We start from the raw sequence: 10,224 nt of genomic DNA, 5'->3' as shown, positions 1-10,224 counted from the left end.
CTTTGAGGAGCAGGTCGGAAAACCCCGGATAACTTTTCAGGAAGCACTGCACCACCAGGTTTAAGGTGTGAGCCAGGCAAGGAATGTGTTTCAGTTGGGAAAGGGAGATGGCAGCCATGAAATTCCTTCCGTTATCACTCACTACCTTGCCTGCCTCAAGATCTACAGTGCCCAGCCACGACTGCGTTTCTTTCTGCAAGAACTCGGACAGAACTTCCGCGGTGTGTCTGTTGTCGCCCAAACACTTCATAGCCAATACAGCCTGCTGACGTTTGCCAGTAGCTGCCCCATAATGGGAGACCTGGTGTGCAACAGTGGCAGCTGCGGATGGAGTGGTTGTGCGACTGCGGTCTGTGGACGAGCTCTCGCTTCTGCAGGAGGACGAGGAGGAGGAGGAGGGGGTGCGAACGGCTACAGCCAACTGTTTCCTAGACCGTGGGCTATGCAGAACTGTCCCAAAATTGCTGTTCCCTGTGGACCCTGCATCCACAACATTCACCCAGTGTGCCGTGATGGACACGTAACGTCCCTGGCCATGCCTACTGGTCCATGCATCTGTTGTCAGGTGCACCTTTGTGCTCACAGATTGCCTGAGTGCATGGACGATGCGCTCTTTAACATGCTGGTGGAGGGCTGGGATGGCTTTTCTGGAAAAAAAGTGTCAACTGGGTAGCTCGTAGCGTGGTACAGCGTAGTCCATCAGGGCTTTGAAAGCTTCGCTTTCAACTAACCGGTAGGGCATCATCTCTAACGAGATTAGTCTAGCTATGTGGGCGTTCAAACCCTGTGTACGCGGATGCGAGGCTAAGTACTTCCTTTTTCTAACCATAGTCTCATGTAGGGTGAGCTGGACTGGAGAGCTGGAGATCGTGGAACTAGCGGGGGTGCCGGTGGACATGGCAGACTGAGAGACGGTGGGAGATGGTATTGTTGCCGCCGGTGCCCTAGATGCAGTGTTTCCTACTACGAAACTGGTGATTCCCTGACCCTGACTGCTTTGGCCTGGCAAAGAAACCTGCACAGATACTGCAGGTGGTGCGGAAAATGGTGGCCCTACACTGCCGGAAGGGATGTTGCGTTGATGACTAGCTTCATTGGCCGAGGGTGCTACAACCTTAAGGGACGTTTGGTAGTTAGTCCAAGCTTGCAAATGCATGGTGGTTAAATGTCTATGCATGCAACTTGTATTGAGACTTTTCAGATTCTGCCCTCTGCTTAAGGTAGTTGAACATTTTTGACAGATGACTTTGCGCTGATCAATTGGATGTTGTTTAAAAAAATGCCAGACTGCACTCTTTCTAGCATCGGATACCTTTTCAGGCATTGCAGACTGAGCTTTAACCGGATGGCCACGCTGTCCTCCAACAGGTTTTGGCTTTGCCACGCGTTTTGGGCAAGATACGGGCCCGGCAGATGGAACCTGTTGCGATGTTGATGCCTGCTGCGGCCCCTCCTCCGCTTCAGAACTGCTGCCGTCTGCACCCTGTTCCCCCAATGGCTGCCAATCGGGGTCAAGAACTGGGTCATCTATTACCTCTTCTCGTAGCTCGTGTGCAACTTCGTCTGTGTCACCGTGTCGGTCGGTGGTATAGCGTTCGTGATGGGGCAACATAGTCTCATCAGGGTCTGATTCTTGATCATTACCCTGCGAGGGCAATGTTGTGGTCTGAGTCAAAGGACCAGCATAGTAGTCTGGCTGTGGCTGTGCATCAGTGCACTCCATGTCAGATTCAACTTGTAATGGGCATGGACTGTTAACTGCTTCACTTTCTAAGCCAGGGACGGTATGTGTAAAGAGCTCCATGGAGTAACCCGTTGTGTCACCTGCTGCATTCTTCTCTGTTGTTGTTTTTGCTGAAGAGGACAAGGAAGCGACTTGTCCCTGACCGTGAACATCCACTGACGATGCGCTGCTTTTACATTTACCAGTTTCACGAGAGGAGGCAAAAGAGCTAGAGGCTGAGTCAGCAAGATAAGCCAAAACTTGCTCTTGCTGCTCCGGCTTTAAAAGCGGTTTTCCTACTCCCAGAAAAGGGAGCGTTCGAGGCCTTGTGTAGCCAGACGACGAACCTCGCTCCACAGCTCCAGACTTAGGTGCAATATTTTTTTCCCACGACCACCTGATGCTCCACCACTACCACTACCCTCATTACCAGCTGACAATGAACGCCCCCGGCCACGACCTCTTCCAACAGACTTCCTCATTGTTTTAAAAACGTAACCAAACTAACGGTATTTGTTGCTGTCACACAACTTACACGGTGAGCTATAACTTCAGTATGATTTAGCTACCCCTTTACAGGTGGGTGAGACCACAACGAAAATCAGGCACAATGTTACACACTCTGTTTTTGGTGGCAACAAATGAGAGAGATGCCACACACGCAGGACTGTCACTGAAGCACAAATGTAAATATTAATCTCCCACTGTTTTTTATTTATTTTTTATTTTTTTTTCAGGGAGACTTTAGAAACCAAATAAAATAAAATGATTTTTTCAGGGAGAATTTAGAAAACAAATAAAACAAAAAATAGGCTTTCTATGGCCCACTGAGTGAGAGATGACGCACACAGGAGTCAGGAGTGGCACACAAGCCCAGAGGCCAATATTTTTCTCCCAATGATTGATGTAGTGATTTTTTCAGGTAGATTTTGGAACCCAAATCAAGCTAAAAAAATAATAGGCTTTCTATGGCCCACAATTGGAGAGAGAGAGAGAGATGGCACACCCAGGAGTCAAGACTGGCACACAAGCAGAAAGGGCAATATTAATCTCCCACTGATTTTTTTTTTTTTCAGGGAGACTTTAGAAAAAAAAAATAATAGAATAAAATGATTTTTTCAGGAAGAATTTAGAAACCAAATAAAATAAAATGATTTTTTCAGGGAGAATTTAGAAAACAAATAAAACAAAAAATAGGCTTTCTATGGCCCACTGAGTGAGAGATGACGCACACAGGAGTCAGGAGTGGCACACAAGCCCAGAGGCCAATATTTTTCTCCCAATGATTGATGTAGTGATTTTTTCAGGTAGATTTTGGAACCCAAATCAAGCTAAAAAAATAATAGGCTTTCTATGGCCCACAATTGGAGAGAGAGAGAAAGATGGCACACCCAGGAGTCAAGACTGGCACACAAGCAGAAAGGGCAATATTAATCTCCCACTGATTTGATTTTTTTTTTTTTTTCAGGGAGACTTTAGAAAAAAAAAATAAAAAAAAAAATGATTTTTTCAGGAAGAATTTAGAAACCAAATAAAATAAAATGATTTTTTCAGGGAGAATTTAGAAAACAAATAAAACAAAAAATAGGCTTTCTATGGCCCACTGTGTGAGAGATGACGCACACAGGAGTCAGGAGTGGCACACAAGCCCAGAGGCCAATATTTATCTCCCACTGATTGATTTATTGATTTTTTCAGGTAGAATTTAGAACCCAAATCAACCAAAAAAATAAATAGGCTTTCTATGGCTCACTATCTGAGAGAGAGAGATGGCACGCTTAGGACTGGCACACAAGCCCAAAGGCCAATATTAATCTCCCTTTTTTCTTTCAGGGAGAATTTATAAAACCAAAAAAAAAAAAAAATAGGCTTTCTATGGCCCACTATTTGTGAGAGAGATGGCACGCTAAGGACTGGCACACAAGCCCAGAGGCCAATATTAATCTCCCACTTTTTTTTTTTTTTTTCAGGGAAAATTTATAAACCCAATAAAAAAAAATAATAAATAGGCTTTCTATGGCCCACTATCTGAGAGAGAGAGATGGCACGCTTAGGACTGGCACACAAGCCCAAAGGCCAATATTAATCTCCCTTTTTTTTTTCAGGGAGAATTTATAAAACCAAAAAAAATAAAATAAATAGGCTTTCTATGGCCCACTATTTGTGAGAGAGATGGCACGCTTAGGACTGGCACACAAGCCCAAAGGCCAATATTAATCTCCCACTGATTGATTTATTGATTTTTTCAGGTAGAATTTAGAACCCAAATAAAGCAAAAAAAAAAATAGGCTTTCTATGGCCCACTGACTGAGAGATGGCACACCCAGGAGTCAGGAGTGGCACACAAGCCCTGAGGCCAATATTTTTCTCCCACTGATTGATGTAGTGATTTTTTCAGGTAGATTTTGGAACCCAAATCAAGCTAAAAAAATAAATAGGCTTTCTATGGCCCACTGACTGAGAGATGGCACACCCAGGAGTCAGGAGTGGCACACAAGCCCTGAGGCCAATATTTTTCTCCCACTGATTGATGTAGTGATTTTTTCAGGTAGATTTTAGAACCCAAATCAAGCAAAAAAATAAATAGGCTTTCTATGGCCCACTGAGTGAGAGATGGCACAGGCAGGGATGGCACTCTAGCAGAAATGCCAATCTTAATCTCCCACAAAAAAAAAAAAAAAATGGAACTGTCCTTCAATTACTATCTCCCTGCAGTAATCTCAGCCAGGTATGGCAGGCAGCAATAAGGAGTGGACTGATGCACAAATTAAATAAAAAGTGTGGACAAACAAACAAGATAGCTGTGCAGAAAGGAAGGAACAAGAGGATTTGTGCTTTGAAAAAAGCAGTTGGTTTGCACAGCGGCGTACACACAGCAATGCAGCTATCAGGGAGCCTTCTAGGGCAGCCCAAGGAGCTACAGCACTGAGAAAAAAAAAAAAAAATGTAGCTACCACTATCCCTGCACACCGAAGGTGGTGTTGGACAGTGCAAATCGCTACAGCACAAGCGGTTTGGTGGTTAATGTACCCTGCCTAACGCTATCCCTGCTTCTGACAAAGCGGCAGCAACCTCTCCCTAAGCTCAGATCAGCAGCAGTAAGATGGCGGTCGGCGGGAACGCCCCTTTATAGCCCCTGTGACGCCACAGACAGCAAGCCAATCACTGCAATGCCCTTCTCTAAGATGGTGGGGACCAGGACCTATGTCATCACGCTGCCCACACTCTGCGTTTACCTTCATTGGCTGAGAAATGGCGCTTTTCGCGTCATTGAAACGCGACTTTGGCGCGAAAGTCGCGTACCGCATGGCCGACAACGCACAGGGGTCGGATCGGGTTTCATGAACCTCGACTTCGCTAAAAGTCGGCGACTTTTGAAAATGTTCGACCCGTTTCGCTCAACCCTACTATCCACATATAGGCAAGACCACAAATAGCAAGCTCATAGCATGAAGTGATACTAGCGCATGGCCGTGCGGCCATGCAAACCTTTTATAGCTGCAGCAGCTTCAGGACCTTCTTAGAGGACCAATGGAAGCTGCTACAGTACCAGAGCAACTTCAGGACCATCCTAGAGGACCAATGGGAGCAGCAGCAGTACCTGAGCATGTGACCCCTTACCTCCAATGAGAGGTCTTACCTTGGGCATGCTCAGAAGGGAAAAAGTAGGACTTAGTCCCAGAGATGTCTGCTCGCTGCTGACCAGTACTGGCTACAATGGCTGAGCCTGGGAAAGCAGCAGAAACCATCCGCACAGTGTCAGGCTGAGACAGACGCTGGGACCGACGTCTCCACTGAGCAGGCTCCACTGCAGCTGGAGAAGAATGGGAGACCGCAGTGGAGGTAGTTCGAGATTCCCCCTGTGCAGAGGCGGGAACTCGACCCCTAACATTACCCTCCCTCGCTTCGCTCGAAGGCAGCAATGAGCAGCGGAGCTCGAATATTCTCAACAGGCTCTCAGGACCTGTCGTCTGGGCCATAACTCCTCCAGTCCACCAAATAAAACTTTTTCCCACATACCACCTTGCACCCCAAAATAGCGTTCACCTCGTAATCGTCCAAAGATGAACCCTATGTCCCAACAGATGACTCGGAAAACCGGGACATGTGTACGGGCTTTAAGAGGAACACATGAAAGGTATCAGTGGTACCTTGGTGTGGAGGAAGGGCCAGACAGTAGACCACAGGGTTAACCTGTTCGAGGTCCTTGAAAGTTCCCAAGTAGCGAGGAGCAAGCTTAGTGGACTCAACTCGCAGCCTGATGTTACGGGCGGAGAGCCACACTAAGTCGCCAGGAGCAAGGGTCAGAGTGGGGCGCTGATGTGCATCGATGGAGGACCTCATTCTCTCCTTGGATGCCCGGATGGCATCCTGAGTGCGGTCCCAAATGTCCCATGCCTCCACAGCCCAGTCTGCCACCCTGGAGTCTGCTACAGACACGGGCATAGGTACAGGAACCCACGGATGCTGACCATAATTAAGGAGGAATGGAGTCTGACCAGTGGAGTCGGCTACAGCTTTGTTAAGCGCATACTTTACCCACGGTAGCAAGGATGCCCAGTCATCCTGTCTGGCAGAAACGAAATGTCGCAAATATGTGACCAAGGTCTGTTTGGTCCTCTCTATCAATCCATTTGTCTCGGGATGATATGCTGAAGAGAAATTTAACTCAATGCTAAGTAAACAACAAAGCTCTCTCCAGAACCGAGACACAAACTGGGGACCCCGGTCACTGACAACTTTGTCCGGCATACCGTGTATGCGGAAAATTTGTCTTATAAACAACACTGCCAAGGCCCATGCAGAAGGTAACCGTGGAAGTGGCACTAGATGCACTATTTTAGAAAAATAGTGGGTGATTAGCCAAATGAGGGTGCAACCACGAGACTTGGGTAAGCCCACCACAAAGTCCACCAAGACCATCTCCCAGGGCCTGTCTGCCACCGGCAGAGGATAAAGTATCTCGGTCGGCCATTGTCGAGGAGACTTATTTTTGGTGCATAAGACACACGCCCAAACATAGTCTCTGACGGCCATATGCGGCCACCAGTACGCCCTCGCCAACAGTTCAGATGTCCTCTTGGTCCCAAAATGTCCACCCACCCTGGATGAATGAGTCCAAGAGAGAACCTCCGGTCGCAAATTAGTAGGTACAAACGTCTTGCCCAGGGGAACCGACTAGCAAAACCGGGGCCACGGTTCCCAGGCTCTCAGAAGGAACAATAAGCTGAGGCTCCTCTTCCTCAGAAGACAACGGAGTAAGAGAGAGCGTCAGCATGAATGTTCTTCTCCCCAGACAATTGATGGAGGGTGAAATGGAACTGGGAGAAGAATAAGGACCATCTGCCCTGGCGAGAATTTAGCCGCTGAGCTGTTTGTGAGTACATCAAATTTTTGTTGTCGGTGAAGACTTGGAAGGGAAAGCGAGCCACTTCCAGGAGGTGTCTCCACTCAGAGAAAGCCAACTACATAGCTAGCAACTCCCTGTCCCCGATGGAATAATTCCTCTCTACTGGTGTGAAGATCTTGGAAAAGAAGAAGCAGGGATGCTTCCGACCTTGAGCATCCTTTTGGAAGAGGACTGCACCAGCACCAACAGATGAGGCATCCACCTCCATTATGAACAGCTCATTTACATCGGGGCATTGTAGGATGGGAGCGCTAGCAAAAATGAGATTTCATAGAGAGGAAGGCCTTGGAGACTTCCTCTGACCACAATTTGGGATTTGCTCCCTTCTTGGTGAGGGCTACCTAGGGAGCTACCAAAGTCGAGAAATGCGGAATGATCTGATGATAATAATTAATGAACCCCATAAAACACTGCTCCGCTTTGAGAGAATGAGGTTCCTGCTAGTCCATCACAGCCTGTAGTTTGGCAGGATCCATAGCCAATCCCTGGGTGGAGATGATATAACCAAGGAAAGGCAAGGACTCCTGCTCAAACACACATTTCTCCAACTTGACATAAAGAGAATTTGCCCGTAAGAGGTCGAAGACCTTGCAAACCTCTCTCCAGTGGGAGTCAATATCTGGAGAGTAGATGAGTATATCATCCAGATAGACTACGACTGAGGTGGAGAGCATATCCTGAAAGATGTCATTCACAAAGTCTTGGAAAATGGCTGGGGCATTACAGAGCACAAAGGGCATCACCAGATATTCATAATGCCCATCCCTGGTATTAAAAGCTGTCTTCCATTCGTCTCCTCACGGATGCGAATCAGGTTATAAGCACCCCGCAGATCTAATTTGGTAAATACCCTTGCTCCCAATAGCATATCGAAGAGCTCACATATCAGGGGGAATGGGTAATTATTCTTAACAGTGATAGCTTTAAGACCCCTGTAATCTATGCATGGACGTAATTCTCCGTTCTTCTTTTGCATGAAGAACCCCCCCCGGCAGGTGACACTGACTTCCTAATGAACCCTTTTGCCAAATTCTTCCAGGATGTATTGGGACATAGTCTCTGTCTCCGGGAGAGAGAGAGGATAGACCCATCCCCGAGGAGGTTCAGCTCCAGGCATGAGGTCAATAGGACAGTCATATGGGCGGTGAGGCGGAAGGGTCTCCACAGCATTCTTGGAGAACACGTCTGCATAGGACCAATAGAACTTGGGAAGGGAAGATCTGCGGCTTTCTCTGTAGTGGAAACCTGAATGGATCCCCTCACACATCTGCCATTACAAGATTCACTCCAACCCAATATCCTCCCTGTGGTCTACTCAATATGTAGGGAGTGGAAACGGAGCCAAGGTATTCCTAGCAAAATCTCATCTGTTCCCTGGGGAATGACAAGAAGAGAGATAATCTCCTGATGGGAAGGGGATATAGATAATGAGAAAGGGATGGTCTGATGTGTGATTTGTGAGGGCAGTGTCGACCCATTCACCACTCAAACAGTCACCGGTGTTGGCTTTAAGACCCCTGTAATCTATGCATGGACGTAATTCACTGTTCTTCTTCTGCATGAAGAACCCCGCCCCTGCAGGTGACACTGACTTCCTAATGAACACTCTTGCCAAATTCTTCCAGGATGTATTGGGACATAGCCTCCGTCTCCGTGAGAGAGAGAGAATAGACCCATTCCCGAGAAGGTTCAGCTGCAGGCATGAGGTCAATAGGACAGTCATATGGGCGGTGAGGTGGAAGTGTCTCCACAGCCTTCTTGGAGAACACGTCTGCATAGGACCAATAGAACTTGGGAAGGGAAGTAAGATCTGTGGGTATCTCTGTAGTGGAAACCTGAATGGATCCCCTCACACATCTGCCATTACAAGATTCACTCCAACCCAATATCCTCCCTGTGGTCTACTCAATATGTGGGGAGTGGAAATGGAGCCAAGGTATTCCTAGCAAAATCTCATCTATTCCCTCGGGGATGACAAGAAAGGAGATAATCTCCTGATGGGAAGGGGATATAGATAATGAGAAAGGGATGGTCTGATGTGTGATTTGTGAGGGCAGTGTCGACCCATTCACCACTCGAACAGTCACCGTTTTGGTGAGCATCAACAGGGGTATTGCGTGGCGCTGAGCGAAGGCAGAGGACATGAAAATCCGCTCTGCTCCAGATTCCATACAAAGCTCAACTGTTAGAGTGGACGAGCTTAAAGAGATTGTCCCTTTAAAGGACAACTTGGAGGAAAATGCCGCTGTGTCTAGTGAACTTTCTCCAATATTTACTAGACGCGATCGTTTCCCGACCGCTGAGGACATTTATTGGCATAATGTCCTAACTGTTGGCAAATATTACAAACCACGGGTACTCGAGAGGTCCGGGACTTAGGTCCCGCTTCAGAAACCTCCATGGCCTCATGGGCGTTGGATGCTTGAGCAGGAGATTCCAGAGGGCTGGCGAAGGTAGGAGCCAACCGGAACCTCTGCCTACACTGGGTCTGCTCTAACCTCCGCTCGTTAAAATGAATGTCGATGTGGGTAGAGATTGTAATGAGCTCCTCAGTCAGGTGTAATAGTATGCAGGTACTGAGTATGTCACCACGGAACAGACAGACCAACAGTTGAGGGGTTTAATAACAGGAATCAGGTTCTCCTCACAGGGAGGAAGCAATGGAATATAACTAGCAAAAAAACAGCGCAAAAATATGGAAGTCAAACAGTGTAACAGAAGTAAGCAGGATTTCTTGAGAAAAGAACACTTATCAGTCTGATGAGGACTTGCTTGAAGGGTTGTCTTCTCCAATGTAGGCACCGAGAAACAGCGGCACTTGTCGTCCCTCTGTTGTCTGGGGGCTGAGTAGTCTCTAGGAGCCTGCTGCCTGGGGTTTCGGGAGTTAATGTGATATGCACAGGCTCTGAGTCTTTAGCTTTTACAGCACAGCATATCCCGGGAAAACGATGGTCAATCTAATATTAAGTCTCTCACCTGGAATCAGGGCCTCTGCACTGTTAAGTCTCTCACCAGGAATCAAGGGCTCTGCACTGATACCGTGGGTACCAGGGGTCGCAGTCTCTGTACTGATACCGCGGGTACCAGGTGG

This window comes from Ranitomeya imitator, chromosome 3 (genome assembly GCF_032444005.1).
Source record: "Ranitomeya imitator isolate aRanImi1 chromosome 3, aRanImi1.pri, whole genome shotgun sequence".
Classification (NCBI taxonomy): Eukaryota; Metazoa; Chordata; class Amphibia; order Anura; family Dendrobatidae; genus Ranitomeya; species Ranitomeya imitator.
Note: the sequence above shows the minus strand (reverse complement) of the source record.